The 18332-nt window shown below is 43.5% G+C and overlaps 1 protein-coding gene across 2 annotated transcripts in view; it reads left to right on the forward strand.

Annotated features, from left to right (window-relative positions):
• The window catches only part of CD2AP (CD2 associated protein), a 630446-nt gene that overhangs the window by 438706 nt on the left and 173408 nt on the right, over positions 1-18332 (forward strand). The gene's annotated exons all lie outside the window — the stretch shown is intronic.

The following is an 18332-nucleotide window of genomic DNA, read 5'->3' on the forward strand; positions in this document are numbered from 1 at the left end:
AATGCCGCGCGTGGGTCGGTATTTCTTTGGTATCTTTCACCAGTTGAGGAATCTGAATTGAGAAGTATCCGAAGAACAAGTCACCATTAGTAATTCTTTCTAATGGATGCTCTAAACACAGATTCCTCATTGACCCACCCTCCTCCTCGCTGTGTGGAATAGACCCTTTTAGTCCGTGATTTACAAATAGATTCCACTTAGAGATCGGCATACTGGTTCAATTGATTGTTGGAGGCTCGAGGTCCAACGGCGCAGACAGCGAACATGAAGAAATTGACATGCGGATTTGGTAGTTATATTGTAGCCTTGTCACTTCTGGGGAGGTACACACCAAACATGGAGCCGCATGATGCCACCTACTGGTGCGCGGAGAAATTGATGAGAAAAATCTCCAGATCCAGTCTAATGCCTGGATGTATTCACAAGGTAAGCAATCTGCAGTTAGTGTCCACCAGAAAGAGCTTTACTTATTTATTTATTTGAAAAGTTTTATATAGCGCTGACTAGACCCAAGGTATCAGAGTGCTTTACATGAGGAAGAACATAGTTTCAGTACATAGTTACAAAGTTACATCAGTTGCTGGAGCATAGTTACATGAGTTACAAAAGCATAGCATAAACATAGGAGGGAGGGGGTAGGAAATACAACGGGAGACGACCAAATGCAAGTAAATTGCTCTTCTTTTCCCATTCTTCCTTTCGCCCAACACTAGTTAAGGATGATGATGCTGCTTACTTTCCTGTTGAATAACAAAGAAAACACGCAAGTTCAGTATTTTTTAGTCGGCCCAACAATTCTTAGATCTCTCTATGAAAATAGTTTTTTGTGCCATGAGGTTAATGAGAATTTGAGCACTGTGATTTAATACTTTTTATTTGCATTCCTCACAACCTGGTCTTGGAATGTTTCTAAAAGTGCATTCCTGGATTCAAAGTGTAGGTCCCAAATTACAGATGGGCACTAGAAATTGAGGTTGCAGAAGAGCCACAAGGGATTATACGTGCCTTGCATATTATCCTGCTCTATCCCTTGTTAGTGTTTTTAACCGAAGTACTTTTTTTCATTGGTTATTGCGCTCTTCATGGATACATGGCCTGTTTAGCCTGGTAACAATTCTGGCGCATAAAGAATATATTTATACTGTTAGTTGTTGGAGGACATTAAACTATTTATTTTACTCTTTTATAAATCAATAGTGACATGGTTACTTTTGTCACTTACAGCACATGATTCTATCTTGATGCAGTATCACTGAATATTGTTAAACTGTTTTATACACCAGATTACAGGTGTTTGCTATGCCTCCTGCAAGCCGTAACACTATTGACTGTGCTGTATGTTTTTCTGGAGTTTGCATATTTTGTTATGCTGTTTTTTTTCGCCACTCATCAGTATTTACATTTACATCATGTATGTTGTCATCTGCGATCTCTTTTAAGATACACCTTGTTAGATTTTATTTGCATTACCTACTTATGTCTTCTCATTACATAAACTGTAGCTGCACCACTACCCAACTGTTCATTTAACGTTGGTCTAGTAATATCCTGAAAAAAACCCGCCATAGGAAGCTAATTTTGAATTGCATTTAAGTTCTTGTACATGCTTTTTTAATTTATGCTGATCAAGTCACGTCTCCAGTTTTAGAGTAAGTAAATATTCACCTTCTCTCTTGTGAATATGCATTGTGCTCCTAAACATTAATGGGTAGCTTGTTCTGTGTATTCTTCATTTGTCAATTTGTCATTCTGTTGTCTTTCCTGCATGCATTGTGTCCTGCGACGAAACTCCATACTCCAGGAAATGTAGAATTATTTGTAGGTCTGTGGCTCACGCATGAAACCTAGTTTCATGGAACTATGCTGTGCCCAGCTCTGTCTTGGTTGGCAGACTTGGGCAACGATCTCAGTGATTTCCCTCCACAACTGATTTATTTGATTTAGGGTGAGGTGGATACCCAAGTCCCTAGTTTGCATAACACAATGTTGCTAACTTAGTTGTGATGCTCATTTTGCTGATGGTTGAGTTGACTGTTATTGAAGCAAAGACTAACCGCCATGGTGTGTCTATATCTGATAGATTTCTAGGTGCAGATTCTCTACCTTAATATTATCTCCAGGCTTCAGACTGGATCTGGAAATTTTTCGGGAGCAGTACCCCTTGCGCTGATAGAGGGCATTGTTTGGCTCCGTGGCATAGTCTGCCTCAGAAGTGACCTGTGCGGTGCCTATATAGGCGTCACCCCAGCAAGCTGACAATGGGTTCTTATCTTTCCGCGCCTACGTCCTCACCTGCCCCAATGGAGGTCTAGAACATCAGACTAATGGGTTCTCTAAATTGTCCGTAGGTAATACTCCTTCCACTTCATGACTACCTCTCCACCCATGCACCTGCTTGTGACAGGCTCATGGTGGACCATCTCTCCTTGCCTTGCCAGGAAGTGACGGCTCTCTTGGCCAAAGCGGTACAAAAGGGGGTGGTGATGGACGGAGCATTTGAACTAATCAAACACTGACACCCAGTCAACAGATCTGGGCTTAATCCATCACTGTTCTTTAGTCCACTCTGCCACCCCAGTTCAGACATGGCCATATGCAAATCAATCTGACCCTGTGCCTCATGGGAACAGTCCAGCCCGATGGCCATGTCTGAACTGGGGTGGCAGAGTGGGCTAAAGAACGGTGATGGATTTAACCCAGATTTGTTGACTGGGTGTGAGTGTTTGATTGGTTCAGATGCTCCGTCCATCACCACCCCCTTTTGTACCGCTTTGTTCGCCATAAGTTGGCTGGGTATGCTCAGACATGAGTCCCTTGCTCACTTTGCCACTGGATTCAAGCAAGCCTGGTTGTAGACGGCTGTAATGCCAGAAACCGGTCCTAGGTAGCTTGAATCCGGTCCAGGGAAGGCATGGCTTGGCAGTTCGGGCTGGGCTGTTCCCATGAGGCACAGGGTCAGACTGATTTGCAGATGGTGCAGATGCTAGAAGTTATGCTTGCTATTCTTGCTACTTTTTGGTTCCCAAGATGGACAGAGGCATTAGTCTTATCCTAGACCTGCACCCGCTCAATTTCTTCCTCAAGAAAGAGAGATTCACGATGCTCACAACTGCTCAAGTTCTGTTCGGCCTTTTACCCGGGAGACTGGATAGTAGCGTTGGACTTGGACGCATATTTCCCATCCTGCCTGCCCACTGGTGATACCTTCAGTTTGCGATGGGCCCAAGCACTTTTAGTTTGCATCTCCCTTTTGGCCTTAGCGGTGGTTGCAGCTCATCTCTGGAGATCAGGGATGTGCCAGTCTTCCCCCCCATCTCGACAACTGCCTGTTGATGGTGGGCTCACCCCTTGCTGTTGTCTCCCACCTCCAGTCTGCGGGGGACGTCTTGGATTTGCCGGGGTTAACGTCTCAAAGTCACACCTGACACCCTCTCAGACTCTCCCTTTCATTGGAGCGGTTATAGACACTGTGCTGTTTCAGGCATATCTTCCCGAATTGCGAGTCCAGGATATTCTGTCTATAATGTCAATGTTTCAGTCGGTATCCTCGATTTCCATGAGGCTGACTTTGAGGTTGCTCGGCCTTATGGCCTCCTGCTTGTGACACATGCCCTTTGGCATATGCAGGCTCTGCAGTAGGACCTGAAGTTACATTGGGCACAGCATCAGAGGAATTTCTCCGACATGGTGCAGATCTTGGACGGAACTGCAAAAGATCTGCTGTGGTGGTTAACAAACAGCAAAAGGGTCAGAGGCAGACCCTTCTCACTTCCCCAAACATATATGACAGTGGTGACAGATATGTAACTCCTGGGATAGGGTGGCCATCTGAGAGAGGTGAATATCCGAGACCTCTGTTATATGGTAGACAATGGAATCCACATCAACCTTCTGGAGCTGCGGACATTCTAGCTGGCATTAAAACACCTTCTACTCTCCATCAAAGGAAGGCCAGTGCAGGTTTTCATGGATAACACTACTGCTATATGGTACTGCAACAAGCAGAGCAGATGGGGGCCCTTTGTCAAGAGGCTCTGCGACTCTGGACATGCCTGCAACAGAAGGACATATTCCTGGTGGTTCAACACCTGGTGGGCTTTCTGAACATGAGGGCAAACTAACTCAGCTGGAGATGCCTATCACATCACAAGTGTTATCTCCATTCTGAGTTGGTGCAAGGTCTCCTTCAACAGTGGGGAGAGCCTTTAAGGGCCCTAGTTTTGTGCACCAGTGGTCAGTGTCTTGCATTGCTCTGCACTTCTGGCGCGGAAAGTAGTGTACAGAACTTACGTCAGCGCGCAAGGGCGGTGTCTATGTAGCTACTGTGACATCCCAGGGACCACGACGACGCAGACTAATGCGGAGGCGACCGACGCCACCTTCCAACGCGCAGGGGTACTGCTGACGAAAAACTTTCCGGATCCAGTCTGACGCCTGGGGGTAATTCTAAGGTAAGGAATCTAGAACTAACCTATGTTTCTTACAGATATACTGTTACCGAAGGGAAGTCACTTGTTCATTAGATATGAGTATGTCCTCCTTAAAACTAGATTTAGCCACCCTCTTTGGACATCTGCTAAAGTGGAACAAACACATGGTACATGAGCGAAATATTTCCTAATGTATGCAAGTAGACAGTAATTCATTTATCTCTCTCCTTCGTTCTCCCACGTATGCCTTCCTTTTCTCAAATAAGAAAACGCTCTCTCGACAATCACATTTTTCAAACCACTGCAAACTATGCAAAGAGAAAGTGGAAAATTCAGCAAAAGATGCTTGTCAAGCATCCTTAAAGTCCAAGTGGACTGCTAAGAGGCCATATTGTTGCTGAGCTCTTTTCCATGCATAATTGTGTTTACTCACGCAGTCTGCTCATGTTTGTTGGATTTAGCTTTACTTGGTGATAGATTGTGAAATGAACGTTTTGGTATTAACAGAATGCTATAGAGCACACAGCTGCAGCAAAATACGTTCAATTGCAACAAAGCCGGTATTAACGTTAATCAAGCAGAAAAGCAGAAAATAAACTCACTAAAGAATCACAATTTGGTTAGTTGGTTGAAAACAAAAGGTAGTTTATCTGTTCATCAGGAGAGCTGTGAACACAGATATTCACACAATAAGCAGTTTGCTTTTAAGCTTTTATTTCTTTTTAAAATTAAAAAAAACTGTTCATGGTATCAATTATGACCCTTAAGTCAATGGTTAAATTAAAAATGTTTTCTACCATAGCTTAACTCTCTGCAAATATGCAGACAGGAAGATATGTCAAGGCTAATGTTTAAAGGACAGTGATGAGATTTATTTCGTATTGCTACTTAAGTGACTAAAGCCCTGCAGACATCTAAGTGTTTTTGAAGGACTAACCGGCTACATACATCTATGCATGAGTGAGCATTTGTCAGTTAAACACATAACTAAAATAGATGCAACTTCATATTATCAACCATAAAATAGCTATGAGACAATACCAAGAAAACAAGAGAAAAATTAATAGGGATAGCTGTTGGAAATACTAACTAAATAAAGCAAAGCTTGTGCCTAACTTATAAGTAGCCAGTTGACCACAGTTGAATAGCTTCAAAGACAATGCAGTGGATCTCAAAGGTAGTACTAAAACTCTGGGATGTATTGAGCAATGTGTTCTGTCATTTTGAGTCCAGTGATTAGACAAACATAATTGTGAATAATTTAGCATCATTGTAAATGTTTGCTTTGGGCAAGACAGAATTTCCGAAGAACTGCTATTTTGGTGTTGCACTATCAATTTAGTTTTTATCTAACGCATATTTGAAGATCCTTAAGAGCCTAGTTCACTAAGTGGCTTAATCACTGTCATTTTGCAGTATGTAAAGTATTACCCTTTCAATACTCTAATGCGCCTTTTTTAATTAACAACTTAGTGCGCTTTGAAAAACGGTACCCTTTTAGCACTTTTACTAATAGGGAGACAGACATTTTGATGCCATTTAACAAAGGCATGTAAAAGTATGTGAAAAGGACACCAGCGGTAGGTTTCTGCCACATCTCCTGTTCGCTACTTTCACCACGGCGCTGCCACCACTATTTTAATCATTTACGCTGCTATTTTTGCATTTGTACAGCTACTAGCTGAATGGACTTCTCCTATTTTCTCTTATTGGCAAGCAATCACTTTACTTCTATTTCAAGCACATGGCTCTTTTATAACTTTTTAACTTGTTAGGCTTTGAAATAATTAAGGAATATATTTTAGAAACAAACTTGTCATTTGATATCGGTATATTTGACCTGTAGGTCTGCAGCAGTTCTCCGATCCTGCCTTGTTCCACCGCGGCTGGTGCTGTTTGTTGTGGAGGGCAAGGTGACCGGATACACTTTGTTTCACTTCCGGTTCAGGGCTATAGATGGTGCCTGTGCGAGACTCCTGACTCGCTGCTACATAAGCAGCATGCCGGACTGGACGCGTGCAGTGGGCGTGCCAAAGGCAAGCCTATCTGCTCGCGTCTACACCTGGATCGGGCCCAGGGTCATAACCCCTGTCTATTCTCCACCAACGTTGGGTCCCAGATTGAGTTATGCAAAAGATACTCTTCTAGGCCTCAACTCACCTACGAAAGATCATTGCCAGCAGCTAGAACCATTGAAGGAGCCAAAGGCTTGCCTATACTGCGACATAGACCTCCTCTTAACCAAGATAAAAAGCTGTCCAAGCACGAAACCGGCTCCACACTTGCAAACACCTTCGCACAAGTTGTTCTTACGATTGCTCTTGAACACATGCTCTCTGATAAAACACACCATTGAATTTGCACAGCTGCTTGCAGCACACAATATAGACACTGAAACCAGGGCAGACTGTACTTTTGATCCTGAGCTGTCTTTGGCCATTCCTCAAGGCCACATATTAATCAGAAACAATAGACCGGACAAAGGGGAGGTGGATTAGCGATTATTATCAAGGACACAATGGTGATAGAAAAGCTCCTCAACAGGAAGCTGACTTGACTGTGAATTGCTTTCATTTAGAATTACTCTAAGCGACAACTATATTTTTAATGGACCATTGGTGTACAGGCCTCTGGGGGCAAAAAATAAATTTTAAGAGTCATATCAGTGAATCCAGCACCGAATCACAGGATTTTTCCATCTTAGGTGATTTCAATTACCATCTAGAAAATGTAAACAACCAATATACAGCCTCTCTACTAGAATTGTTGGCCAGTGTCTCGATGCAACAGTTGGTTAAGCACTCCACTCATGAGGCCGGTCACACCCTAGATGGAATATTTACATCCAATTCCAAACAAAGTACAGGAGGTTCTGCCAATCCCATGGTCAGACCGTTAAGCCATTTTGTTTGTACTTAGCTCCTCTCCATATTACACTCCCTCAATCCACCTACAGGATATTTAAAGGGCGAAATTGGAAGAATATTTGCCCGCAGCAGATGCAATTAGCACTAGCGTCTTCCAAACCAAACCAAATGCCCGAAGTTACTCGCAGCAACTAACAGTTTCACCAACTGGGTTGAAGCGGCAGTAAACACACTAGCTCCAGAAAAAACCCTCACTAGTACACGCATGAAGAAATCAGAATCCTGGTTCTGTGACGCACTATGTACTCAGCAGCAACTCTGCAGAAAGACAGAGAGACACTGGAGAAAAAAATACAAGGAATTCCAAAAAATGCTATATACACAATCTTTGAGGATATATAAAAAAAAAATCTCCTGGGCAAAAAAAGTTGCTACTTCACAGAGAAAATTAGGCAGGCTGGCAACTCTAGTAAAATACTTTTTTCGACCCTAAAGGAATTAGTAACACTACCCTCTCCACCAATAAAAAATAGCAGTGCGGCATTCTGGAATAGACTTGCAGGGTTTTTTTTAGGGACAAAGTGCAGTCTATTTTCGATTCCCTAACAAAAAAAGGGTTCTGATCCTCAAATAAATTGCCCCATCATATCTTCCCTATAACCTGTTCAGTCTGGATTCCTTTGTCTCACCCAACGTAGAACAGATTTTACATATAGTAGGTGTAGGAGAGTAGGGTCTGCAATCCTATGATCACCCAGATTTTTTGCTTTTGTTTCACTGGTTTACGACTTTCTCTGGCTGTGGGCCTGCCAATCAGACCCACAGCCTGGCTGTTCTCTCTCTAAATTACGATATGTGCCCTAGGTGCATTTACCAATTGGTACTGGGCCACCTTATCAGACCCTGTAACCCAGGGCATAGGTGTACCCAGAGCCGCCAGGGGCTGCAGCATGTATTATGCCACCCCTGGCTGGCCTCCTAAATCTGACACAACTGGCTGCATGACAGCTGGGGCGAAGTCGTGTAATCACCCTTTGCTTTAGGTATAGTAGCCCTATATCTAACCATACAATGGACACCCGAGTTCCTATCAGTCACTCCTATGGCAGGCCTTAACAATCCTAAAGGCAGAGTGCGTGGGCTCGTGTGAGCTAGGTTCAGGCCCGAGCCGAGCCCGGTTGCAGCTTGCGGAATCAAGATCCAATGGCTGTTCCATGATAACGCGTACCATATCGGTAACTTCGGTGTCGCGTTATCAAGGCATGTCGAGTAAGGTGTCATACGAATCGGGGTGCTGCCCTCTCACCAATTCTGGCGATGAGGTTAGCATTCCACCCTTCTAGAGGGACACGACATGCACGTAACTGTGAACCCCGGTTAAAGTTAACTGAAGCCTCAGCTCCACAAAATGGATGCTGCCACCACAGACACGAGTCTGACCTCCTGCTGCTGGGAGTCCTTCCAGCGAGGAGCGCTTGGACAAAGGGTTTCCTGTCGAGGGCGGTGTTCGCACCGTCCCAGACAGGGTTTGTGTATTCTGGGTAGGTAGGGCTTTGGCGAGAAGGTGACTGCGGAGTGGCACCCCGGTGCTCACTACGCATCTGCCGGTTAGAACCAGTTCCAGGGGCGACAGCCCTGGCCTGGGGAAAGCCCGGCAGGGGGAGAGGGGCGTAACTACCCCCCTTCCTGGTCCCACCCTTAGGGCAGGACCTAGTCATGTACCCACCCCTTTCTTTAGGATAAAGGCCGGAGCGGGGACCCTTCCAAATTAGATCATCTTTGAATCAAGAACTACTTTCTACGAAAGGACCTTCAAGACTCTTCTCAAGATTTCTCCCTTGTGGCTAAGGAGTAGTCACCCTGCATCAGCGGGCACCATCTAAGAACTCTGCGGTTTGCTGTAAGTCCTTCCTCAAGGAATCCGACGGCCCAGCTCGACGAGAACCGGCTTCCCTGGCACCTCTGACCTCTACCCACGTCATCAGCTCAGCTGTGATCTGTGGGTGCGACGAGACCTCGAGGGACCGGCCATCATCAGAACCTGCACGCTCTTAAAAACCAGCACGACCATCGAGGTAACTCTCTGGTGAGTGCTCTGGGGTCCGAGAAGCCCCGACCCTGAGCCGCTCCAGCACCGAAGTGCAGTCTCCCAGCATCTCCACGATCTGCGTGGGGCCCTTCTGCTCGCTGCTCAGCACGTTGTCTGGTCACTAGCCGTTGGCTCGTGTCCTTCTGTGACGACATCCGAGAATCAACACTGCCGGTCTGGTTGCTCCAGACTGGCCCTTGCTTCCATCCTTTTCGAGAAGCACCCCGGACCCTCCTGGTCCACTCAAGACGCCGACAGCGACATCCGTCGTGGGACAGCTCGCACCTCCACCGTGGTCGCCGACAACGCCTCCTGGTCCGAGAGACTGCAGAGCCTAGCGTCGCCCACTCACCTGGTCGAGGTGACGGCCAACCGGTGCCTTCCTGGTACCCTCTGACTACTGGCTAGTAGTACGAACTTGGTCCCCTCTGCTTTCAGGTTTCATCAATCTCCGATCCAGGCTTGGATCTCTACGAACTATTCAGCACTGGTCGCCGGCCAGCAACTCCTTTTCTTCCGGCTCCTGGCTCGTCAGCGAAGATCCCGACGCCTGTAAGACTTGTGCAGCCGCAGCCCTCGTGGCTAGGTAACTCGGCATTTCGGTGCCTGCATAGCCTCCTTACTCTAGGGTCCCGAGTCCCTCGCTTCCGACTTGCCTTAACCTTTCCGTGTCCCCGGACACTTGTTTTAAACTGTGCACTTGAAGTATTTACTAAAGAGATTTGGTTTGTGCTAAGTACCCTGTCCTCATAAAGAGTACAGGGCTGTTGTGATTCTTAATAAATATACTGTTTATTTTCATAACACTTGTGTGGTGTCCTTTCACTGGGTGTTCAAGGGGTACATGTGTGGTAAACAGCTGGCTTAACACGCCCTCTCGAGTCTTTAGCCTTAGACTGCTCGTATCCACGCTACTAGGATAGCTGGTCTATAGGTTGACTTACAACCAAACACCATAAGGGTCGTTGGAACGATACATAGCGGTCGCTAGAATAGCGAACGTTGCATATCGGGCCAACTTCTCACAGTAGGATCAGTTAAATCTGGGGCACCTTCAGACTCATGCCTCCCTAAAATTTTCAAACTGGCATCTGATGACATCAGTGAGCAAATCAGCCCACTTTTCAATGAGATTCTCAGGTCTGGCGTTTTCCCAGATGTGTGGAAAAAGGTTTCTATCCTCCCCTTATTAAAAAAATCAAATCTGGATCCCAATGACCACAATAATTATAGACCCATTGTGAGGATCCCTTTTCCAGCTGTGGTCCTGGAGAAGATCATAAATTCCCAACTCACTGCCTTCGTGTCCTTGGAAGACCAGCTAGAACTCACAATACGGTTTCAGATATGGGCACGGTCTGGAGACTGCCCTTGTTATGGCAACTAAGTAGCTTCGCTACACGCAGGATGCCGGTGCAAAGGCCGGCTTGATCCTATTGGATCTATCGGTGGCTTTTGACACTGTGAACTATGACATTCTTATCAAAAGGCTCTAAAGGGTGGGAGCTAAGAACCCCAAGTCTGATCAAATCCTACTTAAACAGGATGCAATTTGTCTAGGTTAGCGATTCCCATTCAGAACACTTAACACTTGTGGGGTGCCGCAGGGCTCCTCACTGAGCCCTACTCTGTTCACTCTATATGTCACCCCCTAGCTAATGTCATCAGGCAGTTTGGCTTTTTATTGGTTTCCTATGCGGAAGATACCCAGATTTTGTAGTGTCCATCTCAAGCAATCTGGAGGAAACCGCTGCTCACTTCAATCAGCGTATGTCCCACGTGGACAATTAGATGAGAGCAAACTGCCTAAAGCTTAATGGAAGTAAAACAGAGGTTCTCTTGTTGGGATCCGACAACTCTTTTTGGTCTCAGAACTGGTGGCTTCTGGACATGGGAACTCTCACCACTCCCGTCCATGAAGTCAAAAATATGGGCTTCATCTAATGAAAGACTTGTCTTTCAACATCAAATTAATAAAGTCTCCTCTCAGGTTTATTTAACACTAAAGTTAATCCGGAAAGTGATACCATTCTTCCCCCCAGATGCAGTAAAGACACAGGTGACTAGCTGATCAATGGCCAGACTGGACTACGGAAATTCCCTTTACCTGGGCCTTCAGAAACCGCACATGCTTAAACTACAGTGGGTACAAAATGTTGCCGCCAGGATGCTGCTGAACATTTCTAAGTTCCAGTCTGTGTGCCAAGGCTTAAAAAATATCCACTGGCTCCTGGTAAAAAAGAGGTCAGAATTCAAAGCTCTATTTCTAGCGTTTAAAGCTTGTACGTGGAACAGGACCTGCGTACCCGAAACAGCACGTCTCATGGTATCCTCCTTGTAGAACGATTCGCTCAGCGCAGAGCAAACCTCTCCAGACACCTACATTCAGGAAAGTTCGATTGAGGGGAAGCAGCTTCCTCCTGAACACCGGAAAACTGTGGATCGTGTTCCCTCTAGCCATAAAAAACTGCCCAACACTGCTCTCTTTTAGAAAGGCACTCTGCATCGCCTAGACGACCCTGGGCAATTGAGCGAAATATAAATTTCAAAATCAAACCAAAAGGTACACCTGCTGTACTAGGTTATGTTTTTGTGTACAGGACTGTGAATGTTTTATGAGCCTCAGTTACACTCATGACTTCAGAAGCATGATTTTCAGGTTTGATTTTCAAATCTTTCTGATAGGGAAAATTCCACTTAAACATAGGGGAACTCAATTTTTTGTAGTTGTTGCTGTTAAACGTTTAGGGTTAAAACTATTGTTCATGTTTAGGACACCCAAAGAGTGATAACTCTGTAGGATTTTCCAGATGTTCCAAAAGGTTTTTTTTCGCCTCTAAATCTCACTTAAAGTAGTAATTAAAAAAGGAAGCACAAAGTGTGCATGTTAGTGTTACTATAGACACCTGCCTATTCTGAGGGTTAGTGGCAAGGCTATTCTCTAAGTGGAAAGTATTTTTCATGTGCAAATAAAACTAAAATGACAAAGGAGTTATCCAAAATCAGCTGATTTTTTTGCTGTTACGCTTGATCACTGCATTTCTGTGATTTGTACAGCCAAATCAACAGATGTTTCTGGATTGCTAACACTAAATGTTAGATATTGTAGGTGTAAACGTATGAGACCTAAAGTTACTAATTTATTTGTTTGGTGTCTCATAGAATTGTTTCATGAACTTTCGGGTGAAGGATGAATTGCATCTATGGATTGGTGTTTTTCCCTAATGTACAGATAATAAATTGTTTCACATAGACTGCTTTGGGACTGCATAATAAATGCAACACTGACCGACTGCAATCTGTATTAACAAGTAGTAGAATGTAGTGGCACTAATGATGCAATAAACGTGCAGTAGTTTATAAATATTTGTAACCTAAGCCTAGACATGAAGTGTGTTAATTCATGCTGCATAAGCCTGGCATACATGTCCTGTGTTTTTTAAACCTTTGTTTATAGCCTTAACGGTATACATCTTCACCTTTACTTCAGCCCTAGCTAGTATGCCTGGAAGAATATATATGTAGTAATCTAAATCCTGTCCCTAGCAATTTCCTACTGATATTTCTAGCATGGTTATCTATTCTTTCTATTCATTTCTTTCTACAAATGTTTCTCTTCCCTGCTTTGTGAAGTGTTTTGTTCATTATCCTTTTTGTAGACATTTCCTCTCCTTGCCTTTTCTTTCCAGATTTTGTTTCCTCTCCTGTTTGCCATGTTTTCCTTCTTGAGTGTCAGGAAATTACCCTACCCTCTCCATTTTGGTAAGATGACATTCTGTAACGAAATCCACACTGTATATTAGTTGTACCGATTAATAGGCATTTAGGCCTATTTCCCAATTCAGTTTCTGAAATGTGTATATAATTGTTCTCTGTGGTATAATTGTAAATCTCATTTAGATAAGTAGAGCATTTACTAATATTGACAGTGCTACTATATTTTGATCCCACCATCCAATTGCAAGTATTTTTTTATTTTTGGGGAAATAATATATTCCATTATGATAAATCTAAATATACGTGACTTAAAAGTTATTTATTTGTTTTAAATGGAGCTGAGAATGTTGCTTTCATAAACCTATCCGGATATGCCCATTCATACACAATGTTACAAGCCTCTCAGAGTAGGTAGATACCCAGTGAGAACATGTACCCCATTGGTTTTGATTGTTTGAGTTCAACCAAGAGGAGTGGTAGTCCACTAATCCAGTGTTTCTTGATCATTGTGGGCATAGCACTAGAAGGTAAATATTGTTATTCGGCACGGGTCCCAGTATTAAGTGGCATGCTTTTTCATATTGACAGGAAAATTCTTGGATATTGATTTACTTACGTTTCAGGATTTAAATTTTTTTTTATTCATATTTTCAAGGACATTTATATCATTATATTTTTAAAGTTCACATTATAATGATTAAAAACTGGTCTTCACTAGTGGTTTGCCATAGACATTCGACTTATCAAATGCTGCACTTTGTGCGATTAATGATCACATTTATATTTTGATGGAGTACTGCTTTAATTAACAGCAACAATCCTTCCTTTTCACAAATTAACTATTTCATCCTATAGGTTCCCTTTGTATATTATAAGTTTATCTGATGGGGAATTCTAGCTGTAAATTTTTCTTGAGCAGTACCCCTGCGCGCCAGTAGTGGCATCATTGCGGTCTGCACCAGAAATGACGTTTGCGGTGCCTACATAGACACCACCCAGGTGCGCTGGCGTCAATTCTTTTCTTTCTGTGCCAGCAAGTGCAGATCCTGGAAGAGCTACCCCTTAGTAATTTTTAACTAGACTTTTTTAACGTTTGTCGAAGTATTTTTAAGGTGTTATCTCCTGGTGTGACAGAAATGCCATCTAAAGAGGCCAGCTTCAAGGCCTCCTGCACTGACCACCTGTGGTGCCTTGAGCTGGACAACGAACCGAAGGCCTCCCCCTACCGCCACAGCATCCACCCAAAGGCCTTGAGGGCGCAATCCCTCAAGATTCTGGTGGCTCAACGTGCAACACTGTGACGATTGAGGTCCCGGTCGAGAGGATGGTCCTGGGAGCAGTCTTAGAGCCTCAGCTCACTCCAATTCGTTGAGCCATTTGGGTAAGTCGAAGTCCCACAAGAAGTAGTCATAGAAGCATACTTTGTCTTCATCTCATCTGTCGATCATCGAGACGAGGGAGTGTTGCCACTCAAGGCCTGTCTTCGCTGTTGAGCCAGCATCTGGGACAGCTCTTCACCTCTGAGTTTTTGGGAGCTTTAGCGGCCCGACCCAACTCAGAAAATGATGAGGCTTTGCATCTCATATTTGGGTAGCCTGTTTCCACCTGCGCGCCTTCGGGCCCTGCAGGTTTGGGAGGGTCCCCTTCTGAATTCACATCAGCAGCTCTGGCTGCTCCCGACCTTCCCCAGTGTCGGGCCCGTGCCCGATGTGCCCCGGGCCCACTGGCAGCACCATCCCACTCCTCACCCCTGACTCAGAGGTGTCCTCTGATACCAGCGTTAACTGGAGTCAGGCTGAACAGGTCAGAGCCCTAGACCTATTTTTACAGGCTCGGACTTGGGAGGAATTGGGGGGAGGAGGGTGGGGTCGCTGGACCCAGAGGAATACCAGCCTTTTGAGGAAGGAAATATGGACTGGTGTGTGGATCTGGGTGAAGCCATTGGACTGGACACTTCTCCAGATGCCGGTATGTTTTCTTCCCATACCGTAGCTATGCAGGAGGAAGTGTCCTTTGCTATGGACCTTAGCCTACTTTTGGTGGCAGTCAAAAAAAACATCTTGACATTGGTGCAGCAACCGAGAGTGTCCCCCTCTGAACCACTACTCACTTTCAATGAAGCTCTCACTGACGTCTTACTTGGGACCTGGTCCGAGCCCAACACAGGGACTCCTGTGTATAGGACGATTGCCCATTGCCACCACCCAGCTCCACGGGACCCAAACTTCCTTAACCTAAACCCTACCCTGGAGATTTTGGTGGTCCTGATAGAGCGCGCTGGTCACCCAGCGAGGACATTTTTACTAATACTCACCTGGGCCCATAATTTCATAACAACAACTTTAATATTACTTGGCTAAGTCACGCACTGTTATCAGTATAATTTGGGATTCTATACTATTAATTCCTATATCTGTTAACCTAGCAATGTAGATACTTAGGAATCAAAAACACATGGGATCAGGGAGTTGAGTTATAAGCTAGGTACTCAAGAACATTTTATAACATTTGAAAAATTTGAAATAACCACAGACTCTGGGTAGGTTCAAAGTTTTATCTAATCATCTTCATCATCATATGTCATGAGCATAAGGTTAAAACATATTAGACTATAATCAAAATCATAAAATATTTAAGAACTTTAAACTGAAGAAATGGTAGAAACAAGAAACATGCTAATTTTAGATCACAATGTTTCGTAACTTTTGGTTAAAGGAGGGTAAAGAAAGGGAACATGCTAAACCCAAAGACTTTCGCAAATCAGATGCCAGTTTAAGGAGAACTTATGGAATTCATGGTTTAGATTTAAGCTCAAATACTAAAGGGTAGGTAAGATTTGGAAGATACTGATAGTTCAGCTTATCTCCTAAAAGGGAGAATAAGAAATATGAACAAATACTATATAGAAATTATTTAGCATTTACTAAAAGTGGGTTGAAAATTGGAACACGCTAATATTCAATGATACATGAAAAACTCATGTAAAAAGACAGGGGGGAGGAAAAGGAACATATGCAATTTAAGCTTTGCAATATTTGAGATTTAGAAAAGGAAATGCAAATTCATTTATAATCACCCAAACAGACTTATATTTACCTAGGATAGAGTGAAGACCAACCCTGGCCACGGGTCAGTTGGAAAAGACGGGAAGAACCCCAAGGACTTAAGTGCCAGTAGGCGAGCAGGTGCAGCTCATGAACAGTCAGGACAGGATAACCCCAGAATTCGGATCAGGACCGGGTTTACCAAAGGTTACGACCAACACCTGCAGTTTCGGTTGAAACGCCTGCGCTACTCCCTCTCTGCACGGACTCTGCCAATAACCCCGATTGAGTTCTCGAACCTTGCAGCAAAGTGCTTTGCAGCTCTCTGCTTTCAGTCACCTATTGAGTGCGTTGGGTCAGTGACAGGTCAGCTATTCAGACAAGTCGGACAATTTCTTTAGCTAAACCTAGGCTAGTTATACTGTTTTTCGGGTCAGTGTACCACCCCCCAATGTTGCCATTGTAAGGATCCCCAAAGTTTGATTGGACAAAGGAGGAGGTTAGGTCATCACACCACCTATTTTCTAAACTTTCTCAGGCTTAATATTAAATTTCTGTACCCGCCCCTTAAATTCCAGGTTCTCATTATGTCTTTATTTTGTATAACAATAATTGTTCTATTTACAAATACATTGTATTCGTTTAGAGTTCGTGAGGTGAGGTTCCCAGGAGCATCTTCTCAGTCAATCAGCTCCTTGGCGGAGATTCAAAGGTAATCTGCTTTGGAGCCTCGCAGATCTCGCGCAGATGCAGTTTCATTCAAAATGGAGTACAGCATAATACAATTGGCCAAGTTTCGAAGTGTACATGAAATGAAAAAGAAACAGTTTTAAAACATAGAATAAATGGTTTCACTGTATACCATGAATTTCTATACTACACCCATTACTTTATAATAAACTATAGCTTTAGGATTATGCAGAACGAACAGCTTAGCAAAAGCAGCAATGCAACCTTTGAGCATGTGAGAACATAGAGCAGCCATTTTGGCTTTACTGCGCATGAGCAACTATTTTACCTGCAAGACATTGAATACGTCACATGGATATGACCGAGGCATGCGTAGTCTAAATTCCCACGTAGCAGCGGCCATTTTAGGTTGAAAGCGTATTAAGGTTAATAAACACATAAGCAAGCTTCACTCGGTCGCCCTGTACAATGAAAGATGTGCAAATTAGTAAAAAGAACATGTTGGTTATTTTATTAACGTTTTTTCGAGGTTCATAATTACAAGCAAGTCGCTTAACGTGCGAATCCTTGCTCCATCTATCCCCTCTTTGATGATATTTACTATCATCCCTATTAATGGAACCAGATGCCAACTTTTCACATTTCACCTATTTCAATCTCTTCAAACTTTCTATTTAGCTTTTTCTCAGCATCTTTATTAGGATGAGAATTTTTCACTCTTTTATAAATTTCATTATTCATTTCTTCTAATTCGAGTTCATCAACATTTCTTTTTATTCCTCTCCTATTGACAGAATATCTCTTTGTGCTTTCGACATTTGCAGCAAATTATTATAATTAACACTAATAAACCTATTCCCGCTATTGGCATCCGTATTTTACTCACAAGACTCTTTCCTAGATTAGAAAACCAACTACCTACAGAGGAGAAACCATCAGTTAGTCTCTTCCAGGCACTATCAACCTCCAGTGGTTTGAGCTCTCTTTCCAAATTAGTTATGTTTTTCACGTACTTCTTAATTTCAACACTTTTGTCTGGAATATACGTGCAACAATGTTGCGCTTTCAACATTCTACGGACTCCGCCCTCTTTTGCCAATAGGGTGTCAAGAGCAAGTCGATTTTGTAAAACCATGAATCTGATCGCAACCAATTCAGTACTGACCATCAGGAAACCTCCAGCAGTGTCATTTGACAACCGATCTACTACTGTTGACAATTTGCAGATTCTGTGTGTATTCAGAGCCACTCCCACTGTAGGTATCAATGCTCTAAATATATCGCCTATTATTTCTCCAACACTTTCTCTTTTACTACGTATTAATCCATTAGTATTTTCATTGCTTCCACCGACTTCATTTACATGGTATGTCTTTGGGAAGACAATACCAAAATAACAGCTTCCATACCAATGGTCTGGTAATTTGAAATAAGTCTTGTTTCCACATATGTAATAAATTCCAGGAAACACAGGTTCTGACCCATTTTTAAAACC

Source organism: Lissotriton vulgaris, chromosome 6 (genome assembly GCF_964263255.1).
Source record: "Lissotriton vulgaris chromosome 6, aLisVul1.2, whole genome shotgun sequence".
Lineage (NCBI taxonomy): Eukaryota > Metazoa > Chordata > Amphibia > Caudata > Salamandridae > Lissotriton > Lissotriton vulgaris.